This window comes from Ovis canadensis, chromosome 16 (assembly GCF_042477335.2).
Source record: "Ovis canadensis isolate MfBH-ARS-UI-01 breed Bighorn chromosome 16, ARS-UI_OviCan_v2, whole genome shotgun sequence".
Lineage (NCBI taxonomy): Eukaryota > Metazoa > Chordata > Mammalia > Artiodactyla > Bovidae > Ovis > Ovis canadensis.
This window is the reverse complement of record NC_091260.1, coordinates 33,093,162-33,117,274: the sequence shown is the minus strand read 5'-3', so window position 1 is coordinate 33,117,274 and position 24,113 is coordinate 33,093,162. Positions and strand designations below refer to the sequence as shown.

The window sequence follows — 24,113 nt, the reverse complement described above, 5'->3', positions numbered from 1 at the left end:
ACTCGATGGACGTGAGTCTGAGTGAACTGCGGGAGTTGGTGATGGACAGGGAGGCCTGGCGTGCTGCGATTCATGGGGTCACAAAGAGTCGGACACGACTGAGCGACTGAACTGAACTGAAGCAATATCTGATTTTTAAAATGATACCTTAGCGCTTAAAGTTAGAACAGCAGACAGGAATTTTTTTTGCCCTAACAACTAAAACTGACATCACACTGGGCAGATGGGAAGAAAGTGGGTTGTGCAGCACTGATACCTCCCAGGGCGGGACGACCGATAAACAAGCCTCTGGCACAACCATTATTGGTCAGAAGAGTATCAAGAAAGTCACTCTCTTTTTTTTTACATGAATGAATCACATTTTCATCTGAAAAATTAATTCATGCACATAGTAAGGGCTCAGTGACTCATTTATGTCCAACTCTTTGTGACCCCATGGATGTAGCCCACCAGGCTCCTTTGTCCATGGGATTTTCCAGGCAAGAATACTGAAGTGGGTTACCATTTCTTTCTCCAACACACAATAAAAATCTCTCTAATTCATACTGGTGAGTACTCAGCCCCCCTCCACCTCAGATGCCCAAGCTGGTAGCCATCTCTTCTCCAGAGCTTGCAACTGTTACCATTACCTAGACTGCAAATGCAGAAATACACTGGAAGGTGAAAACATATGCATGTTTTCATATATCATTCCATTCATATGTCGAGAGTTTTGGACATTTACAAAATTGGGAACATTTACCTTCATTTTTTTTATTTAAAAATATACCTAGACAATTAATTTAATAATGACCCAGTTATTCCATATAATAACTTTCTGCTATAATACAACCACTTTGGGAAATGGTACAAAACAAAAATAAAAGTTAAACATATACATATCATTAGAGACTGCAATTCTACTATGTACATACTCATGAGAAGTATAAAATTATTTTTTCACAAGAAAACTTTTTTCCTATTTTTTTAATTTAAATATTAAAATTTATAAAAATATTGTGTTGGTTTCTGCCATACAACAATGCAAATCAGTCATAATTATACATACACCACCCTCTTTCCCTGTCTAGTCTCCCTCTCCTCCCACATTCCATCCCTCCAGATCATCACAGAGTGCCACACTGGGCTCTCTTCTTTGTGCTACACAGCAACTTCTTGCCAGCTATCCATCCTACACCTGATAGTGTACAGACCATTGATGGCTCCTTTCTCTATTGGTCCCACTCACTCCCTCCTTAACTGTGTCCATAAGTCCACACTTTGCATCTGCTACTCCATTCCTTCCCTGCACATAGGTTCATCAATATGATTTTTTGAGATTCCATATATACGCATTAAAATACTAAATCTGTTTTTCTTTTTTCTGACTTGCTTCACTCTGTGTAACAGGCTCTAGTTTCATCCACCTCATGAAGAGTTGACTCAAATTCATTTCTTATGGCTGAGCAATATTCCATTTTCCCTGGAGGAGGGCATGGCAACCCACTCCAATATTCTTGCCTGGAGAACCCCCATGGACAGAGGGGCTTGGCAGGCTGCAGGTCATGTGGTCACAAAGAGTCAGACATGGCCGAGTAACTAAGCACACAATTATATTCCATTGTATATATATGTATAACATCTTCTTAATTCATTCATCTGCTGATGGACATCTAGCTTGCTTCCATGTCCTGGCTATTGTAAACAGTGCTGCAATGAGCATTGGGGTACATGTGTCCTTTTTAATTATGGTTTTCTCAGGGCATATGCCCCATAGTAGGGCTGCTGGTCATATGCTAGATTTATTCCTAGCCTCCAATTAAAATTAATTAATTAATTCAAAAAAATTAAGGATTCTCCATACTGTTCTCCATAATGGCTATATCAGTATATATTCCCACCAACAGTGTAGGAGGGTCCCTTTTTCTTCACATCCTCTCCAGCATTTATTGTTTGTAGATTTTTTTGATGATGGCCATTCTGACTGGTGTTAGGTGATACCTCACAGTAGTTTTGACTTGCATTTCTATAATAACTAGTGATGTTGAGCATTTTTTCATGTGTTTATTAACTAGGTGTACATTTTATATATCTTCTTTGGAAAAATGTCTGTTTAGGTCTTCTGTTCCTTTTCTGATTGGGCTGTTCATTTTCCTAATATTGAGCTGTATGAGCTTCTTATATATTCTGGATATTAATCCTTTGTCAGTTGTTTCATTTGCAACTATTTTCTTCCAATCTAAGGACTGTCTTTTATTTATTTTTTTAAAATTTTATTTTTACTTTATTTTACTTTACAATACTGTATTGGTTTTGCCATACACTGACATGAACCCGCCATGGGTGTACACGAGCTCCCAATCCTGAATCCCCCTCCCACCTCCCACCCCACACCATCCCTCTGGATCATCCCCGTGCACCAGCCCCAAGCATCCTGTATCTTGTATCGAACTGGCGCTTCATTTCTTACATGATAATATACATGTTTCAATGCCATTCTCCCAAACCATCCCACCCTCTCCCTCTCCCACAGAGTCCAAAAGTCCGCTCTATACATCTGCATCTCTTTTGCTGTAAGGACTGTCTTTTAATCTTGTTTATTGTTTCCTTTGTTGTGCAAAAGCTTTTAAGTAGGTCCCCCTTACTTACTTTTGCTTTTATTTCCATTACTGTAGGAGGTGGGCCACAGAGGATCTTGCTGTGAGTTTATTTTTGTGTATGGTGTTAGGAAGCGTTCTAGTTTCATTCTTCTCATGTAGCTGTCCAGTTTTTCCAGCACCACTTCATGAAGAGGCTGTCTTTTCTCACTGTATATTCTTGCCTCCTTTGTCAAAAATAAGGTGTCCATAGGTGGATAAGTTTATCTCTGGGCTTTCTATCTTGTTCTATTGGTCTGTATTTCTGGTTTTGTGCCAGTACTATACTGTCTTGATGACTGTAGCTTTATAGTATAGTCTGAAGTCAGGAAGGTTGATTCCTCCAGCTCCATTTTTCTTTGTCAAGACTGCTTTGGCTATTCAGGGTCTTTTGTGTTTTCATATACAGCCCATTCACCACTGCAACTAAAAGAACAAAACACCTAAGAATAAACCTACCTAAAGAGACAAAAGGCCTGTATGCAGAACACTGTAAGACACTGAAGAAAGAAATCAAAGATGACACAAACAGGTGGAGAGCTGGACCACGTTCTTGTTCTTCTTGCTGCTCAGTTGCTCAGTCGTGTCCAATTCTTTGCAGCCTCATGGACTGCAGCACACCAGGCTTCCCAGTCCTTCACCATCTCCCAGAGGTTGTTAAACTCATGTCCACTGAGTCGGTGATGCCATCCAACCATCTTGCTCTCTGTCATCCCCTTCTCGTTATGCCTTCAATTTTTCCCAGCATCAGGGTATTTTCCAATGAGTCAGCTCTTTGCAGTAGGTGGCCAAAATATTAGAGCTTCAGTTTCAGCATCAGTCTTTCCAATGAATATTCAGGGTTGATTGCCTTTAGTATCGACTGGTTTCAATATTGTGAAAATGGTTATTCTGCCCAAAGCAATCTACAGATTCAATGCAATCCTTATCAAACTTACCAATGATATTTTCACAGAACTGGGACACAAGAAAAATTTTATATAAATATTCACAGTAGTATAACTCATGGTAACCAAAAGGTGAAAACAATCCACATGTCTATCATCTGAAGAATGAATAAACTGAAGGTGGTGTATCTATACAATGGAATATTATTTGCCCTTACAAAGAAACAAAATACTGATAGATACACACTACAGCATAGACGAACCTTGAAAACGTGCTAAGTGAAGGAAGTCAGTCAGGAAAAACAACATATTACATGATCCTATTTAAATGAAATATTCAGAGCAGGCAAACCTAATAGAGCCAAAAGTAGATTAATAGTTGCTTAGGGCTAGGAGTAGAGAGGTCATGTGGAAGGGTGACAGCTGTGGGGAACTGGGTTTCTTCCAGGGTGATAAAATAACCACAATGAATTGTGTTATTGCACAACTCTGTGAATATACTAATAATTCATTAGCTATATAATTTTAATGAGGGATTAACATGGCATGTGAATTATACCTCAATAAATTCCCTTCAAACATAAAAGCAAGAAGCCTCTCCATGTACCAATATGTTGGGAAGTGAAAAACAGAAGCTTCGGGACAGTGAACAGGTAGACAATGCTTCTTTTTGTGTGAAAGGGGTCGTGAATAGAACTTATAGTTTCATTGTTTGCTTTTACATAAATTTTAAGGGATACACAAAGAAGATTAATGAGTGGAGAACTCTGAGTATGAGTACCATTTTTCCAAATTATGACAGTAATAGTAACTAATAGTCAACATTACCTACAGATAACTCTATACCAGTATATAAGAGACATTCCTCACCGCTACATAGTATTTCATTAATGTTATACAAAATTGTTGAATGAGCCCTATACTAATTGGCTGCTGCTGCTGCTGTTGTTGCTGCTGCTGCTGCTGCTGCTGCTGCTGCTAAGTCACTTCAGTCGTGTCCGACTCTGTGTGACCCCATAGACGGCAGCCCATCAAGCTCCCCCGTCCCTGGGATTCTCCAGGCAAGAACACTGGAGTGGGTTGCCATCCTTCTTTAATGCATGAAAGTGAAAAGTGAAAGGGAAGTCGCTCAGTCGTGTCCGACTCTCCGCAACCCCATGGGCCGCAGCCTACCAGGCTCCTCTGTCCATGGGATTTTCCAGGCAAGAGTACTGGAGTGGGGTGCCATCGCCTTCTCTGATACTAATTGGGACTTAGGCTATTTCTAGTTTTCTATTATAAAAATTGCAGTAGAACATTTTTATACATATATTTTTGCACTTTTACATAGGCCAACAGCGAGAAAAAATGTCAAGAGTGGAGCTGATACATTAAAGATACACAATATAAAGAAACCTTAAACAATGTAACCAAAGTATACCTCTAAATTTGTTGACAGCTGCAGTAGCTATAAAAACTCAGTTTAAACAAGCATAATCACTGAGCAAAACACATTCTTCTGAACAAGATTAAACGAAAATTGACAATTTTCCCATTTTCTGTTATGAGAGCATTAAAGAAGAAGCACAACAAGCTCCTTTGAAAAGAAATTAAGACAAAACCCAACTGGCTTATTCTATGTAAGCTCTGAAACTTGAGCAAGAGAGAACTCCTTTTAACAGACATGAATTTATTTGAATTCATTATGCGGTTTCCCACATGCCGTGCCCATTTAAAGTGACCTTTCAGAGGGAGTCTAACGGCAAAAGGATGAAGAGAATCTGTTTCAATTAAGATAAACATCAACTGTCAAAATCTGATTAGACTATTTAAATTCTAAGAAGGCAAAACTGTCATCAAAAGAAATGGAACACTCCAGGGCAGCAGTAAACTTGGTGTAATGTCATTCTGTGAAGTTCTGATCGTGCAAAAAGATTTCTGAGTGTCCATGAAACACAGGGCTATGTCTGGATGCATTCATTCTCCCCTTTTCTTCCTTCCACTCTCTCTGGCTCATTTTGGAGTTGTTTTTGAGTGGTTCTCCTTAGCTGCATTATCATCTCTAAATAGAGGTATCTGGGGAAAGGAAACTGTTATTCCCTATGGTCAAGGAATGGTGGATACTAACAAACTTTTAAGGTCGACAGTAACAAAAAGTTACGCATACATCTTTAACAGACATTAGGTTGTCAAAAGAATTAGGATGCAGTATACTAGGAACAGAGACACAAACACAGAGAACAGACATGTGGGCATGGTGGGAGGAGGGGAGGGCGGAGTGAATTAGGAGATTAGGCTTGATATAAACACAAGCACCATATGTAAAATACTAGGCTTGACATAAACACGAGTACCACATGTAAGACAGACAGACAGATAGAAGGTACTCTGTAGCACAGGCAGCTCAGCTCAGTGCTCTGTGATGGCCTAGATGGGTGGCATGGGGGTGGGCTGTAAGATCCGAAAGGGGGGGATATAAGCATGCATACAGCTGATTCACTTTGTTGTACGGCAGAAACATAACACTATAAAGCAATTATACTCCAATAAAAAGGAACCCAACACCCTATATTTCACACTAAACCCTTAATTAACTTAGTTTTGGTTGTTATTGTTGCTTTTGTCATTATTTTGTTGCTTTCTGATTTGTGAGGAGTTTCAGTGTGCTCACTGTCTGGAGCTGATAGAACCCATTCATGAACTACTGAGGAATGCAAGGGGGAAAAAATGACATATGTCTCAAGCAGTCTTGCCAAATAGAACTTCTGTCTTTTTCACCATTCATATTGTCACAGGGGGCACACCCTTCCATCAGCTGAAGGCCAAATTATATCCTTTGTGAAGATTACTCTAGCAAGTTGCTAGAATCATTTTTTTTAAACATGTATCTATTCAGCAACTACATTTTGAATTCAAACCTTAACTAAACTAAGCCCATAGGGGTATTAGAACACTGAAATCTAGGTACTCACAGGCAGAGAAAATTCAATATGGCTTGCCCTAGGGGGTGACATGCTATCTAAAATAGAAGTAAATTCGCGATTAGAAAACACAGATCCTAGTGTTATGTTTTAAAGGTGATCAAAGGGCTAAGTAGTTCTCAGTGATTCCTGTGAGGCAATGAAAATCAATGAGAATCTTAAGCTTAATAAAAAATGCTTTTCAACTCTAGCAAGTCTACACTTGGGAGGCTCATACACTTTGCATCAAGAAGAGAAAGGTGCAGCTGCATGGCACTCTTCTACTCCAGAAGGCTTTCCTTCCATCCCTAAGTGAAGTTCACTTTCTTTGACCTCTGCCCATCAAGACTCTCAAGAACATTCCAATACCAGAGGTTAGGCTCAGGAACATGTAGAAAACAACCCAGCCAAAGATCAACACCAAGGACAGGAGGGAACCCATCATTTTTAGATTTCCAACTTCCACTGGGAATCTGAATGTGAGAGCCAATAAATGCTGTACTCTTCTTCTCCCATCACTTTGCTCAGCTGGTTCCTTCACGTTCTTAGCTTCCCTGACCACTCAACTAAAGTACATCTCCAGGACACACACACATTAATTCAGCCTTCTGTGTAGTATTCTCTTCACTGCACTTACCATATAGGGAATCATTTTATTTGTGCATACATGCTCCGTCGCTTCAGTCTTGTCTGATCTCTTTGTGACCCCAGGGACTGTAGCCCGCCAGGCTCCTCTGTCCATGGAATTCTCCAGGCAAGAATACTGAAGTAGGTTGCCATGGCCTCCTCCAGGGGGATCTCGCCAACCCAGGTATCAAACTCATGTCTTCCGCACTGGCAGGTGAGTTCTTAACCCTAAGCCACTGGGATGTATTGGTGTCTCCCTCTCTTCATCAAGCTTATGGAGTAAAAATAATTATTAAACATAATGAAAAACAATTATTTTTACTTCATAAGCTCCATGAAGTGAGGGACGCATCGATGTATCCTCAATGCCTGGCACATATCAAAAATCAAGTATATGTTTGTCTTTATAGGAATACATAGAAACTTTGTTGCTGCTGTTGTTCAGCCGCTAACTCATGTCTGATTTTGTGCCTCCATGGACTGAGGCACACCAGGCTCTCCTGTCCCCCACTAACTCCTGGATTTTGCTCAAATTCATGTCTATCCAACTCAATGGATACAGAAACTCCCTGACACAAAACTAGAGCAAACTATCCTAAGCGTATAGTCTGTCTGAACTATACTTTTTTTAATAAAAAAGCATTTTATATCTCTAATCTTCTTGTGACATCACTGTAGACCACTATTAAAATGGAACTTATGTATAAGAATAGAACAAAGTAACATATTTCTAAATACTGTAATATTTAGAAAATAATATCTATTTTTAACAGAGCTATGTCAAAGAAGGTTTCAATCTAGATTTAGCTATAAGTGAGGTTGATTTATTCCATATGCATGTAAATTTATTTAACAGAATAATAAGTTTAGATTAAGCCAAGATTTATATGCATTAATCTCCAAATTAAACAATAATTAGATTTTACCTAGAGCCATTAATACTTTTTTTTTAGTAAAATTTCCATTGTTCTTTCACTTGTGAAATGACATATATGTGTTATATCTTATATTATCATTTTGTTAAATGGTCAAATTCTTACATCCTAAAACAGTAACTTGTGTTTAAGAGTAACTTGAGCCAAAACTAAAATGAAAACTAACATGAGAACATAAACACGAAAACATGAGTAGGAGTTTTCCCCTCTGAAAATGAATAAACTAACGCTTATTTGACTTCTTGTGTGCCCAGCACTGTGCCAAGTAAATACTTTCTAAGACGTCCTTCATTCATCCTCTCTAGGAACTCCAAGGATTATTTTCCCCCATGTACAAGATCACCCTGCTTGTAACTGGAGGAGCCTAGTTTTGAATTTGACCTGACTTCAGGACACTCCCTACCTCTCCCACCTCTACTGTTAGCAATTGCAAACTGCCTCTGAGTTTCAGCTCTGTGATACCATGTCCTGTATTTCCCTAAGGTCTAAAGAAACAGAAGTTCTTTGAATGCAGTCAAGCAGATAAGGTCTAGCATCAAAGTGATCTCAAGGTTCAAAACCAGCCATTGACTCTTCCATGGAACACAAAAATGAATCTATTCCTGATTCTGGAAGCTTATGTGCTTTTGATTTCTTTCTATAAAACAGATAAAGGTTTTCTTAGATAACTAAGGGGGAAAAAATGACTTTCTCTCAAAGATTCCAGATATTTTTATACACAGCATAATTTTCCATTGACCCACCGACCAGTAAAACCAACTCAGAGTTACTCAGAGTCACTCCTCAAATCTCTCTTAAGTCATCAGAATTATTTTGAGGGGTCAGCCTTTATTTTCTATTACTCCTATTACTCATAACTCATTTATTACAAGAAGTATTTCTTTCTCCCCACCAGTATGTTTGCATTTATTCAGGACACTTATCCTAAATCAGAAATTGCTAGGATTGAGACCAAACTCGACAGAAGTTTTCATGGATTTAACTTCCTTTCCCAACCAATTTTATAGGAAATCACAAGTTTCAACCTGAGTTGATAAGCAAGGCACTATCATTTCTTTATCAGAATAGCCAGAATAGATTTTCATATATTTAAAAAGATTTTCCTGAGGGGTTTTTTGTTGTTTGTTGGTTGGTTTGGTTTTCTTCTCTCCAAATAGGTTGACAGTCCAACTTGGGCCCTAAAGAATACAGAAAATCAAAGAGGATTTTAAAGCAACTTTTATTTAGAAATAGTTCAGAGAACAAAAGGTATTCATTTGATATTCAATTAAGTTTTTTGCCTTGAAGGCTAGAGCTTCTTTATATGAATTTGAAATTTACAGACTTGGTTACACTTATGCAATATTCAGGAAGCAAATGAGTGAAGATGAAGTGCCTCGAGTGACCGGCACCAAGGGAATTTGGTGCTTTAAAACTGTGGGGAAGCCCAGGTTTGCATATGGAGGTCTGTATTTGTACTTTACCCGCCTTCTGTGTAAAGATAAAGTAGAAATAAAGACCTATAAAGGACAAGGATCATGGAAGCAAACAGGTTTGGTACTTCAAACAAATTATATAGTTTATCGAAGGAAATCATCGAAAATTTTGCTTTGATTATTGGAAACTTCAGCAATTTTTGACTATTAGGATATGACACATGAGTGAAATTTAAAAGAATGAACCTCTGTGCTTTATACATAAATGATCACCAATTGACAGGGAAAGTCAAATCACCAACAGAGCAAAACTACAAGTGAAAAAAAAAAAAGACTTATTTAAGAAGGGATGACAGAAGGGACAATACCAGGAGACGTAGGAGATTCTAGTGAGAAATTAATTTACGATTCAATTAAAATCTTACAAATACACTTTGCAAAGTTTAAAATCATCTAGTTTTTCTGACTACCGGCTCAAGTATATAAAAGTTATTTATGGACTGCCCACAGTCCAGGCAGATTCTTTACCATCTAAGCCACCGGAGAAGCCCCAAGAATACTGGAGTGGGTAGCCATTCCCTTCTCCAGGGTATCTTCTCAACCCAGGGACTGAACCCAGGTTACTCACACTGCAGGCAGATTCTTTCCCACCTGAGCCATCAGGGAATTCCACTGAAGAGATAGGGTATACTAAATGTGGTAGGTTCCAATGTCAGACTGGGTGCACTGGGATGACCCAGAGAGATGACATGGGGAGAGAGGTGGGAGGGGGGTTCAGGATTGGGAACTCATGTACACCCATGGCGGATTCATGTCAATGTATGGCAAAACCAATACAGTATTGTAAAAAAAAAAAAAATAAATAATAAAAATAATTTTTTAAAAAAATTAGTTAATACTATAGAGCCAGAGCTACTGTAATTGCTAACCAGACTACTGCTAAAATACCAGTAGTTCATATGTTTGGTGGGAATCATGTACTGACACAGTTCACTGTGAAAGTCTGATAATATTTGGTATTGTGGTGGTAGGCAGGCTTTCCATTGTGTGGTCCCCTTGTATGGCAACTGTAATCCTTAAGAGCAAATTCTTTATACCAAACAACAATGGGACATGAATGCCATTTTCATCTGATTTCTAAATGGAATCTGGTCTCTGATAGTTCTTTCCAAAGCTCTTATTAGATCCCTATTTGATGAAATGACCTTATTTAGATTAATGCAGTTAAAGCCATGGATTATGCAAGATGTTTAAAGGAATATAACTGCACTCAACCATGGTAATAGTAAAATTAGTTTATTTTACTCAGTGCTGGCAAGCAAACTAGTAGTGGCCATTTGTGGAAAGGAAAAGCTTATTTTCCTTCATTTTCACTAATGTGAAACAGAGTCCTCAAACATTTTTAAAAAATTAACTAGGTACTATAAAAATGAATCTCCTGCACATTACCTGTGAAGACAGAAATTTTGGTAATAAGACAAATTATGTCAAATGTCAATGTGAGTTATTTTTGTTTAAACTTCATTTTTTTCTATTTATCTCATTTTCCTTCTCATGTTCTCTTCCTCTATATACATTAAAATTTCCTAGTTTATATGCTTTCTCTTTGAAAATTTAAATGCTAAAGTCATCTAAATAAGAGAGAAATCTGCTGGTTCTAAAGCTTATTTAAATAAAATGAACTTAAACATTTAATTTGGCTGACATAGCCTTGTTAGGCGGTGATTAAATAAGCAATTTACCTAGAATGAAAATATTCCTCTAATCTCAGGGAAAATATTTTGGTTTAAAAAAATCAAATATCCCAGATTTATTTCATATTACCACACCCTAAATTCAAGTAGTCAGGTTTTTCAATTATTCTGTTCACTGCTGGATTTTTGAGAGCAACCGAACCATTCACTTTTTAAACTATAAATGTTTTTTTATCATGAAAGCAAAAGAAATCCTAGGGATATAGAAAACTGTAAAAGTAGAAATCTTCTGCCTCACAGGAATACTTTAGAAAGTCACTGGATTGGGAATTTTATGAAGGTGAGGGCTAATATTTCATCAATGTCTCTTTAAGACCCATCAGGGTGCCTAAAGCAGAACTGAGTTAATAAACATTGTTAAGTGAAGCAATGAAAAATACACCTTTATCTTTGCAACTAATTAAAGTGCTACAGAAACAAAACTCTTCTTTAAGAACAGTATATTTTAAGCTATAGAACCAGATTTCATGGTCAAGTGGCTAGAAAATGATCTTGTACCACACTAAAAACAAATCCTCAATTACTAAGGATTAAGACTTAATTTCTTAGTATTCTGAAAAATTTAAGTCTAGAAATGTGGTAAGCTAAAAGCAACTTAATAGTGGGGAAAGTGCACAATCCAGGAAGGAATGCTCACCCAGACTTTGGAGGCCAGAGGTTAGGGCTCTAGGCCACACTTGGTCCCTGACTTAACATCCCAGCCATGGAGTCTGATGTGGTGGCTATGTTTGGCTTCAAAAGGCTGGCAATGAAGCCGAAGTGAGCCTGAAGCAGTGGTTGTGGTCTTGCCCCAAGTGGGTCTCTCAGATGAAGAGAACACCGAATTGATCAAGAATTAGAGAAAGTAGTTCAGACAGTAAAGCGTCTGCCTGAAATGCAGGAGACTTGGGTTCGATCCCTGGGTCGGGAAGATCCCCTGGAGAAGGAAATGGCTACCCATTCCAGTAATTCATGCCTGGAAAATCCCATGGACAGAGGAGCCTGGTGGGCTACAGTCCATGAGGCCGCAAAGAGTTGGACATGACTGAGTGACCTCACTTCACTTCTAGAGAAAGTCAACCATATGTCCCCTGGGTGATGAACGTGTACAGCACACATCAGCACCTGCATACGTCAGTCATGGTTAGTTGATGGTCCTGAGGTGGGTCACTCAGGCAAAGAGAAATGCTGAGGAAAACTGGGAAGGTAGATTCTATTAACAGACAAGGGACTCACGTGGGAATAAGGAGAAGTGTTGAGACTGGAATTACCAATGAAGTTGGGAAACTAAGGGTAAAACCCACAGGAAAACAGGCAAACATCCTCTCTGATCTGATACTTTACAGTTCTTCGCCACAGTAATTCTGCCTTCACAATTCAGTACAATTCTTAGCAGAGCGCCATCTATTAAAATGAAATTAAACATAAATACAGATTGGGATGTTTTCCTGGTGATGTAACACAACTCCTTGTTCTCTCTGCACGCAACAGACAGATGCACAATCCTGCTGTTGGGATAGGCACCATGCTGGGTACCCAAAGATGAAAAAACCCAGTCTACCCTACAACCCATTCACAGTCCCTGAGGACAGGCAGGCAAGACAGCAGTCAGTTGTTGCCATGCTTCAGGTGCTTTGTTAGAGAAATGGACCAGGTCTACTGTGAACACAGAGAAGAACATCTTAATTCTGAATGGGAAGGCCAGGAAAGCTTCCCAGAGGAAATGCCCATTGAGGGTGAATCCGAGCAACAGCTTGCACATGAAATTGTATTCAAATGATTACTACAAATTGACAACAGTTTTGAACTGAACTGATAGTCCTAAACACCGAACTGTGACCTAAACAATTAGCATATTTTTACCCTGAATTTATATTTAAAACAAAAATTTGCTTAACTGTACATTAGTGAGAAATGAATGGACTACATACAACTACATCAACATGGGATAAACTCTCAAACATCAATTGGCAGGGAAAATAAAACCCACCAGCCACAAAACAGTACAAACTGTATTCATTCATTTTATATAAAACTCAGAAGTAGAAAACAGTATTCTGTGATTTATTGAAAACCAGGATAGTTGTTACACTTCGTGCTGGTGGGCAGTAGCTAAAAGGGGCACAAAGGTGGCTTTAGAGTTGCAGGCAGCATTATTTTTAATCAGGGTGTTGATTATAAGGGTGGCCACTGATAATAGGAATTACTAATTTTTCTCTTTTTTTCTAGTTTGCAACATCCAAAAAGAGTAGTTACGGTTTGTGACATGTATACATGTTCTTCATAGTTGACAAATGACAAAAACATGTCAAAGTTTCTAAAAAATACACACACAGATTTGTATGGACATATAAATACTGCTTTTGCTACAACTTAATTTTTGTGCAAATTTAATGGCAGAGTTAAAATGTAAAGAATTATTCTGAGACCATCAGGGCCACTTAAAATGCCAAGCAGCCCCATGATATCCCTTTTCTCTTTGGTGGCATCACCAAAAAGTTGGCAGCACTTTTTCTGAAATCTCAGTGCAGCTCCCAGTATTATTCCACGTGGCCACTACTAATGGGCCACAGATGAAAATGATTAGCAATCTTGGTTTTAAACAAAGAGGATTGTCTATTTCCTTTGTTATTTACATGTGAAAGACATTACAATTAAGGACACATTTCATGTGTATTTCTAAGTCAGGGTATAATTTCACGGCTATGTATGTAAAATGATTTTCCCAATTATAAAAACATTTACAAAGGGATGTTTGCTAACAGTAAGTCTGCTGCTATTTTTGTGTTTTACATTACCATGGAAACACTTTCTGATTCATATACAATTAGACGCAATTTTAACAACAGGACTCAGATTAACAATCGGGACTATTTTTCTCAAGCAGAGATTCAGGGAATCTTTAGTGACCCAATTTTTTCCCTCAAGGTGGTGAGCCTCACCCTCAATCACACCTTTTAGCCCAAGGAACAGTTGTTAATTATAACAAAGTAAAGCTTTTACACATTTTTTTATTGGTAACTACTCATAATAAAATAAGTACAGAGCAGAGACAATGGAATACTAATTGGCTGCTCTCACTAACCCATCACGCTTTCTACATTTCCAGCCTCTATGCTCTTCAGCTCATCCTGAAACTATACTCTGGGCCGCAAGAACTGATCTAACCAAATCCCCTTTTTTGCATGTTGTCTTTCTAGATGGAGAAAGAGGCTCGTGCTATGCTAGAATGGCAGAGTAAAACTGAACAGGAGTCCTATCCAGTCTGGGACCTGCTAAGGATGAGGAGACAGGCTATGGAGATAACAATCTGTATATTACACAACCCAGAAGGCATGTCAGGACTAGAGGAGCAGGGGCTCTGGAAAGACAGGGAATGCCTGGCAGTGAGGCACAGTAAGACTGAACCACCAGGCGGCAGAAAGTGAAGAAGAACTAAAGAGCCACTTGATGAGGGCAAAAGAGAAGAGTGAAAAAGCCGGCTTGAAATTCAGCATTAAAAAACACAAACAAACAAGATCATTGCATCCCATCCCATCACTTCATGGCAAATACATTCGGAAAACGTGGAAACAGTGATAGATTTTATCTTCTTGGTCTCCAAAATCACTGCAGATGGTGACTGCAGCCATCAAATTAAAAGACGCTTGCTCCTTGGAAGGTAAGCTATGACAAACCTAGACAGCATATGAAAAAAAGAAGAGATGTCACTTTGCCAACAAAGGTCTGCATAGTCAAAGCTATGGTTTTTCCAGTAATCATGTATGGATGTGAGAGTTGGACCACAAAGAAGGCTGAGCAATGAAGAATTAATGCTTCTGAACTGTGGTGCTGGAGAACTCTTGGGAGTCCGTTGGACTGCAAGGAAATCAAACCAGTCAATAGATAATATGGGGAGGGTGGTGGGAGGGGGGTTCAGGATTGGGAACTCATGTACACCCATGGCGGATTCATGTCAATGTATGGCAAAACCAATACAGTATTGTAAAGTAAAAAAATAAAATAAAATAAAACAAACAAGTAAAAAAAAATAGTAAACAAAAAATAAAGGAAATCAACCCTGAATACTCATTAGAAGGACTGAGGCTGAAGCTGAAGCTCCTGATACTTTGGCCACCTGATGTGAAGAGCCAACTCACTGGAAAAGACCCTGATGCTGGGAAAGACTGAAGGCAAAAAGAAAAGTGGACAGCAGAAGATGAGATGGTTACAAAGCATTGCTGACTCAATGGACATGAGTCTGAGCAAACTCCAGGAGACAGAGGAGGACAGAGCAGCCTGGTGTGTTGCAGCCCATGGGGTCACAGAGAGTCAGACTTACTGATTGAACAACAACAAGCCCTTCCTGTGAGATTAACCCACTGCCTGGGACTGCTGTCCTAGAGGATTCTGACCTATTTTTAAACAACTAAATCAGAAGCATCTTAGCTTCCAACTGATCACTTCTTGCTCTGCTACCTTCTCTATATCATTCATTCTTTGACCCACCTGAATAGATCTTTGAAGCACAGTGTGATTTATCCAGAACACCTAGCTTTGTATAAAGACTCAGTTTGAGGTGTCCCAAGACCGTCTCACAGAAAATAAGCTCTTTCACCCTACAGTTCTTATTTTAAAAATCCCAATAATATACAAGCTTGAAAAATGCATAATACAAGCTAACATTTCCTGATTCAAGGAATCAGCTACTGTGCTAAGGACTTTAATTAATTTCAATTAAGTTAATTAACTTATCTGACATATTTACATACATATCATTACTAAAGGTAACATTATGGGAATTCCCTGGCACTTCCAAGGCAGGGGATACAGGTTCGATCCCTGATCAGGGGACTAAGATCCCACATGCTACACAGTGTGGCCAGGTAATAATAATAATAACATTTAATAATTTTTAAAAGTATGTGAATCCATGAAATTCTCTTATTTACCATGCAATCCTGGGTAAGTTTTCCTTACTATTCTAGAAAATGAGGAACAATAATAATGTGTGCCTCATAGGATTTATAATGAGACTTGATGGAGTAATTCTTTTCAAACACACAGCCTGATATCTGACACAAAAGCACCCAGTAAATAGCAATTACCATGATTTTTACTTCAGTGAGCTATGTTTTAGAGAAGAGAGAAGAATAAAGTTACAATTTCAAAACATGAATTTTAGCAATTTAATAAGCTATGTGACTTTCAAAAAATGTTACTGATCAGAGTTTAGTTACTTGTGGAGGTCTTTGGACAAGGCACTGTCTTGAATTTCCTACAGGAGATCACAGTGACCTCAACCTCCATACCTCTCCATACATATTCCTTCAATCCAACTTTGAAGCTGTGACAGAATTATCATGATATTAGCTAACCTCACAGACATAAGTTTAAGAATTACATTAAAGTACCATACAAATTATAAATGGAAATACTTTCACGAATTTACCTGACAAAGTTTTAGTTCTGTATTTTACTTCAAACTTTGTGTTTGAGTTTTAAGAAAAATATTTCTCCAACAAAATCTGTTGCCCATGAAAACACTGACATTGTTTCTAACCATTTTCTTGACCTTATTTGACTGGAAGTTAAAGACCAGCAAAACTTTTCCACTTCCAAAAATGGGGTCGGGGTGGGGAGAATTAGATTATAGGTTATTTTCTGTGGTCCTATTCATTTCCAAGAGTTTATGGTTCTACTCGCTGGTCAAATGCCAGAGAGGAAGAAAACAGTGCGATTTATAGTCAGACTGGGGGAGAGGGTCAATAAACTGAATACATCAAGAACTAGCTAGATTTCTAGAGAATGAAGTTGGGCCAAAGTCCACTTTCCACGTCTCCATCCATCTCTATGGTCCGTGGTGGAAGGCTTGTGTGCACACCCTGAGAAAGAAGGCAGACAAATACAAAAGGTATTTGTTCTTGAGCTGTACGTGGTTAAAAAGAGAACCTTGAAATAATCTAGGACAGAAAGGAAAGGCATGAGCAGCAGCCTACTGACCACTTTTGCAATACGAGGAGGCAGAATCATGAGTGACCAGAGCAGTGGAGAGAGGGGAGAAGACTGGATAAAACAAAAGCAATACCACCACCACAAAAAACATGGGGTTTAGAATTAGACCACGCTTTCTGCAGCACTGTGATTTACGAGTTTTATCTCCTGCAGTTATGAAGATAAAATGAACCAGATCTTGTACAGCACCAAGTCCAGTGTCTGACGAACAGCAGGTGCTCCATATTGTGTATCTGTTATGTGGGTTCGATCCCTGGGTTGGGAAGATGCTCTGGAGGAGGAAATGGCAACCCACTCCAGCATTCTTACAAGGTGAATCCCATCAACAAAGGAGCCTGGTGGGCTACAGTCCATAGGGTCACAAAGAGTCAGACATGACTCAACACGAACACACACACACATGCATCATTACAACAGTCACTCTGGTTACCGCTGTAGACAGGGGCTACTGTCCCCGCTAGCTGGTAATCCAGCTGCCGATTAGAGCTACCTGCTGTTCCAAGACACATCTATAGCAGAGGGAAAACATCACAGCAGTGGTTGCCTGCCTGCCAGAATGCCATTGGTTAAAAGTTGACACATTTTGCAGGAATTTATCCTAACTAAAACAGTTTCAGTCATATAAATCCCCTGACACAAAGAAGAAATTCTGTACCACATTGCAATGAAGTGAAATCACAGATGTTAGGAATTGTTATTTTCTGTATTCCATATATACATGAACATCTCATACATATTCATTTTAGAAAGTTGAATTTCTCACCCTGAATGTATTTTAAACGGGAGAGAGACGCAGGCACAGTGGGAACACTCTTTTCCATGAAGCCTGGAAACAATTACACATTGAAACTATGTTTTACAGAACATTTCTTTTAACAAGTCACACTGGTACCATCCCCTTTACAATTCAAAATGAGTATTTTGCACTATGAAATGAAATGGAAAAGGAAACGGTAACCCACTCCAGTATTCTTGCCTGGAAAATCCCATGGCCAGGAGAAACTGGCAGTCTACAGTCCGTGAGGTCACAAAGAGTTGGACACCAATTGAGCTGCTGCTGCTGCTAAGTCACTTCAGTCGTGTCCGACTCTATGCGACACCATAGACGGCAGCCCACCAGACTCCCCCGTCCTTGGGATTCTCCAGGCAAGAACACTGGAGTGGGTTGCCATTTCCTTCTCCAATGCATGAAAGTGAAAAGTGAAAGTGATGTCGCTCAGTCATGTCCAACTCTTAGCAACCCCATGGACTGCAGCCCACCAGGCTCCTCTGTCCATGGGATTTTCCAGGCAAGAGTACTGGAGTGGGGTGCCTTTGCTTCCAGTTACATGTGCTTTAATTTGCTTCCTAGGGGTCCCGGAGGCTGCTCTCCAGGCGGAGGCGCTAGGCTGGGCTCTCCTGCAGCGGGCCCCCCAGGCCAGCCCTGCAGACCCTCGGGAAGGGCTGTGACCTCCTCCAGGCCGCCCGTGCCTTCCACGAGCTCCTCGTAGGTGATCTTCTCAGCGAACGGCTACACATAAGATTAAAAAAGACCACAAAGTCACTTACTAGTCACTTTACTCCATAAAGGAGAATCTACTTATCTACTGATTCACTACCCTGATAACTAGGAAGAAACGGGTTAAAATTTAAGCAAGGAAGATTAGTATTAGCTATAAACAAAACGTCTGAACTTGCGGGCTGTAAAACATCAAAACCTCCAGGAAGGAAGTTTCGGAAATTGTCATCTCAGTGTGCATATATCCTACACCTGGAATCTAGTTTTCTAATTTCTTGTTCTGCCTCACGTAACAGAGAAATGGAAAGCCTTGAAGTCGACTTTCCTTATCCTCTGGCAGAAGTTTTTAGTCCTGAGATGAAAGGGAGAAACAAACAAACAAAAAACCACTGCTACATGCAAGTTCATTACTAGAGCTGCTGCCAGAAGATGGCAGTGTGATTAAACAGGGCAGGGCGCCAGATGGTGTGTCTGGTTCAAAATGGGCCGAAGTCCCTCCAGCCTCCCCTCTGACCTTCCCTCTTATTTCTCTAGCCACTTCTTCAGATCTTTCCCATAATCTTCCCCTTATTGTTTCTCAGTGTTATTCCGAAGAGCATCTTAGCTTAGCTTCCCCAATTCACTTCCTCACCTATCACCCAGGATGCTCCTAGGAGAGCCAACTGCCTAGGAAGGCTAAAGGTAGACAATAAAGGCGTAACATTAATATTTTCTCTGTTATGCTAAGAACTGCATCCACAGGTTCTAGAATTCTCTATATTCTCCATTCTTCTAAAAGACTTCCTAGTTTAGTCCAAACTTGACCACAGCGCAAGGCATTTAGAGAGTTAAGAATTAGAATTTGATAATTTATGACTTTAAAGAGCATCTGTGATCCATTCTGTGCTTCCCTAGCATTAATATATATATATATATATATTTAATGTTTTAAATAATATTGAAACTATTGTAACCACTTTTCCTAAACGCTGCTTATCTCTAGATCTGGGATTATCTCTACGTCTATATCACCAGATGTGATACAAACTTAGAAAATGGGATCAAAAAGGTTTATTGCAGGTTCAAAGCTCTGAAGCAATCTTGAAAATAGTCACTTCCCTAAGTCCAGTCACATTGTATAACTGGACAGGCAGAAATTATACAAGTTCCATTTGTTTTCCCATTTGCAAAACCTTGTAAGATAAAAGATACAGGAAGGAAGATTTTGTACCTTTTTCAAAGCTGAGTTAAAACATCATGAAACTTCATACAAAGTCTGAGAACTTGTTCCTTACCTGATGCCTCACAGATCTTACAGAGAACAAAGTAAGACTTTCTAACAAAATTGGAAAGATGATCTATTAGAACTGAGAAGCACTGACTTCCGCTCTTTATTTTCCTACAATAGGGAATAGATAACTTTATTTGCTACTAGTAGAGAATAATCACAAAACCCTTTCAAATAGGTATTTTTCATGCCCAACATCAGCCTTAAACTTTGAAAGTGAAAGTTGCTCGGTAGTGTCTGACTCTTTGTGACCCCGTGGATCATACAGTCCATGGAATTTCCCAGGCCAGAATACTGGAATGGGTAGTCTTCCCTTTCTTCAGGGGAATCTCCCCAACCCAGGGGTCGAAACCAGGTCTCCTGCATTGCAGGTAGATTCTTTACTAGCTGAGCCACAAGGGAAGCCCAAGAATACTGGAGTGGGTAGCCTCTCCCTTCTCCAGCAGATCTTCCCCACCCAGGAATCGAACCGGGGTCTCCTGCATTGCAGGCAGGTTCTCTACCAACTGAGCTATCAGGGAACTTTACAGGCTATCATACCCCAGAAGGTCAACTTCCAACTTATCTTTTCAGTCCCCCAGTAGCTAACCAAATATTTTAGTTCATTTGCTATAATCACAAGATAGATAATTTGACAGTCATCAAAAGTGATGCTTATATAAATAGTGGTGGTAGTGATTTAGTCCCTCAGTCACGTCCAGCACTTTGCAACCCTGCCAGACTCCTCCATCCATGGGATTTCCCAGGCAAGAATCCTGGACTGGGTAGCCATTTCCTTCTCCAGGGAATCTCAGGTCTCCTGCATTGCAGGCGATTCTTTACCTACTGAGCTACCAGGGAAGCCCAAATAAACAGCACTGCCTCTGAAGCAGACAGGCATGGGACTGAACCTCAGCACTCCCTAGCAGTTAAAAGTGCCTTGCTCAAATTATTTTATTTCTTAGGTTCATTTCTTCATCTATAAAATATGGATTACCAACTCCTTCCTTTCAACATTATTACAAGAACTAAACAATATTTAAAATTTTCCACAGAGTTCTCATTCATAAGAGACACTCGATAAATTGAAAGCTAAAATTTTATTATTAGAAAAATACCTGATGAAGTGGAGCACAGAACTAATATTTACAAGAGTTCAAGATATGTAAGTTAAGTTAAAAAAAATGAGAATAGTTGAGTCTAGGATAGCAGGGGTTAAAACTAATTTTCCCTCCAAGATATTATTGTCATTATATCTTTTTATTTTCAGTTAGAAAAGTAGTAGTTTTACTATGATCATGAAGCCAAAATAAGAATTTTCAGTCAGCCTGAACTTTTACAAATTTAGGAGAATAGAGTTAATAGAAAAGAACAATCATTTATTGATCTGAGAAACAATGCTTTTTAGAAAGTTATATCTACTCACTACTGAAATGCTTATTTGCCATATTTTGGACACTGAGCAAGGTATTGTTTACCAGATATACAGATGGCTACACATATAAAGATGAGTTTGCTAATGCACATGACAGTTATATTTTTAATATATTTAAACTCATATATCATAATTCCTTGATGAAAAAGTTCATATAATATAGTAAAAGAATATATATTCAGAAGAGTAAAAATTGCCTCCATTCTGGCCATTTTTACCCTAGAAGGTAACTACTACTAAAGGCTTGGAAAACAGCCTTCCAGGCTTATTTTCTATGTCTATAAACCTAAGTAAAATTTTTACATATTTAATAATCTGCTTCAAAACGTACTTTATAAAAAGACTCACAGTCATATCTTAGACAATAGCATCTCCCCCCCCCCACCAGATCCAGATTACACAGTGAACAATCTTAAATATCACAAATATATGCCAATAATGAACAGCAGAAAAGAACAAAGTCCAGTTTTATTGATCAAAGTTTTCTATATTTATATTTGTAAGGATAATTCTTTTTCATTTAAATTGAATTACATAAGTCTTGGTTAGATTAATGAGAACTATCTCTGGGATATATTTGTAAGTGGTAAAATGCTACAGAATCATAATTTTATTATAATATATAACTGCTGACTATATCTAAATTGAAGACATGTGAAATTAAGATATTTATGGATATGTAACTGCCTTTGTTTTCTCATAGAGAATTTAAAGGTGGACTATTACTACCAAAATGACTGAAACAGAAAGGCAAAATAAATGATTTTGCTAGTTTTATTAACTGTATGAGCATAAGAAAACATATAGATCATGTTTTTCTCAATTTCTAGCAGATATTTAAAGGAATGCAAAAGGATTAATACCACAATTAAATTTTTTTAGAACCTGGCACAGAGTAGGTAGTCAATAAATATACCTATTGAAAAAATAAAAGCAACCTAGTATATATCCTTATTATATAATACTTTAATATATTAAAGTTTAATATTAATGTTTTAATATTTAAAACATTATATAATAAGGAAACAGATCAATTTCAAGATTATTTTTATCTTGTTTTTAGAAATTAATAGAATTTTAACTATAAGTAAAAGGCTTGTTTTTTAAGCACATGAACCAGGAGGAAGGATATAGAATATCATTAGGAGTTTGTCATGAAATCCTCTTTTCAAATGTGAGTATCTCAAAGGGATTCAGTCAGAGCTGTAAATAACAAGTTCATGTGGATTGTCTTTTGTGGTAGTGGATGGAAAGAAACAGGAAAAAAGCAAAAGAAAAGCAATCTGAAGCACTGGGTTCTTGCAAAAGGCAATTAGCAAACAGTCCGGAAGCATCCAGAGAGAAAATAGAAAGTCTTAGAAAAAAGGGGGCAATTGAACAGACAAGATTTACATAAGTAGCATTACGATAAAGGCAAAAGATGATTCTCCCAAAAGAAAGTATTCTCAAGCGCAGAACGAAATAAAATCATCTGAAAAAGGAGTATTTACTTGGTCTCTCTAGTGGGAAGTCAGTTGTTAAGAGGATGAAGTAGGTTTTGGTTTCTGAAAATGAAAGGGGGTAGGGGTGGGGGTTGAGAGGACACCATCCTACTGAATTCTCGGGGGCATGTAGGTATAGAGGTTCAGGGAGCCGAAGGGCTGCTTTTTTTTGTTAATCAGGTAAACATCTATATATATGTGTGTGTGTATGTACACATATACACACGTGTATTTCCTCTGTACACCTAGTCTATAATCTATGTTGATTCTACTATTTAAAAATATAAATATAAATAAATGTGCTATATAGAAATTGAAGGATAAAGGGATAATAAAACAGTTAAACTATAACTACAGTGATTACAATCTCAGGGCAGTGATTCAGAGACAGCAGTGATATACCCAAACAGTTACATTATTAATAAGACAGAGGTAAGAGGGAGGTTTCCAGTGTGTCATCAGGGATCATTAGCATAAAGAGGCATTTACTTCTTACATAAACACCATCTAAACCAAACACTACTCCAACTATTTAAAATTAAATGGAACAATATACACATTCATAAATCAATATTTTAAAACATATACTTTGAACTGTGGCCCTATTTATTTATGACCTTACATAATATAGAATAATCAAATAGAATAGTTGTGGATAAAAATAGACTATGATAACCTAAGAGGAGTAAAGGATGTCGATGTTACTGAACACTGAAATGCACTAAGTGTTGCTGATTGATTGGATCCTAAATTTGGAACTAAGTCTCCTGGCGTTTGAGACAAAAACAGCAAATAGGTTGGTTAAATACTATTTATTTATGTATAAGAGCCTGTTTTCACATAGGCAGGACAGAAGTCACAAGTGAATAAAATTCACTTATAAATTCTGATTACCCATTTATATTAGAGATTTATATTAGTTATGGCAACTATAAAAGGATTCTAAGTATTTCTCAGTATTTATTATTTGGCATAAAAGAGCCATACAAGTTTAGTTCAGATGCAACCTTTTCTTTAAATAAACTCAGGGAGGAATTTATCACATGTATTTTTTAAAAAATCACAATTGATATGAGATCAAATCTGCATCTATAGTTTATTAAAACTCACAGAAATACAATTTTTGATTCTAGTCCCCTACAAAACAGCAGTACAAGAAGAGCAAATGACAACCCAATCTCATAAATGTGGACTGAGTTCCCTATACGAATAATATAAGTATTTATTTGTGTGTCTGCCTGCTCAAATGATTATATGTAGTGCATCTTACCTGCTTGCTTCCAGCCTTTCCTCAACACCTGCCTTCAC

The 24,113-nt window shown here is 38.3% G+C and overlaps 1 protein-coding gene across 12 annotated transcripts in view; it reads right to left on the bottom strand.

The window, feature by feature from the left end:
• The window catches only part of PDE4D (phosphodiesterase 4D), a 1,583,646-nt gene that overhangs the window by 267,707 nt on the left and 1,291,826 nt on the right, over nt 1-24,113 (bottom strand). The window lies entirely within an intron of this gene.